The following is a 1,206-nucleotide window of genomic DNA, read 5'->3' on the forward strand; positions in this document are numbered from 1 at the left end:
GGGGAGTTGGGCCAGGCCAGGGGCCAGGTGGGGTGGGGCTTCGGGGGGCTGGCTGGGCCGGGGGAAGGGCTGGCCCAGATGGGCCAGGGGAGGTTCCCTCCCTCTTTTCTTCTTCCTTTCTTTTCTTTTATTATTTTCCCTTTTTGCTTTCTGTTTTAGTTTAATTAAAATGCCAAAACATTTTACAAAAATTTGTGCACCCCACCATAATCAGGTTTGCTATTTTAGACAACCCCCGAACAATTTAGTTTTCGTTTCTGAAAACTTTTATTGTTTGTTTTCGTTTTAAATTTGAAATTCGAACTAGGTTCCGAACTAACGCGAGTTTATCCACAGTAACCGAGGTGACGTGGCACCATTAGCGGGGAATCACTGTAGCTTAATTATCCGGGCGTCACAATTCTCCTCCACTACAAGAAATCTCGTCCCGAGATTTAGGATCGGTTATAAGGGGGAAGGGGTCTGGTTACGAAATTCTAACGATTCTTCTCGATCATAGTAGCTCTTCTCGAAGAGGTCGACCCATTACATTGATGTCTTCCGTCCTCTCCTTCGGTTCATCATGATGAAGTTTGTCGTCCTTTCTTCGGGGTTCCATCGTACTTACGAAAGGATAAAGGGTGGGTATCCCGAGAGAATGGACCTCTGCAGGTTTGACTATCTGGTCGATAACATCGGGGAGGGTGGCGGAAGTAACTCTCGAATTGAAACTTAAGAAAATATCAAGAGCAGAGTAAGGAGGTATCCTGGGAAGTTTCGAGCGGGCAGGCAATCGTTCGATGTCTGATATGTGGCGTGAAAGGGGTTCGAAGCCACGGGAATAAGTATTTGTCTGATACCAGATTGAAGGTGGCTCATGAATTACATACGAGGCCACGCGCGAGGAACAACCTTGGGTACAGGGGGGGTACAGGAGAGTCAGGTTTCGATCCTGTGGAGCTGTGGGTTATGGGCCCACCATGTGGATTAAAAAGTAGGAAGGACAGTGACATCTTGCACGATCATGTAAGCAAGGCATGCCAGAGGATAATCTGTTGGTTATGTCGGCAACAACATCGGTACCAAGGGCGAGGGACGAAGAGAACCATTATCCTGCTCGTTGAACGAGGCGGGCCAATAGGCAAGGTTCTCGTCCATCGGTGGCTACCGAAATGTCATCAACAATAGTAACAGGGTCTTACTGACACGGTCGTACACCAAGGTGTT

This window comes from Triticum aestivum, chromosome 7B (assembly GCF_018294505.1).
Source record: "Triticum aestivum cultivar Chinese Spring chromosome 7B, IWGSC CS RefSeq v2.1, whole genome shotgun sequence".
Lineage (NCBI taxonomy): Eukaryota > Viridiplantae > Streptophyta > Magnoliopsida > Poales > Poaceae > Triticum > Triticum aestivum.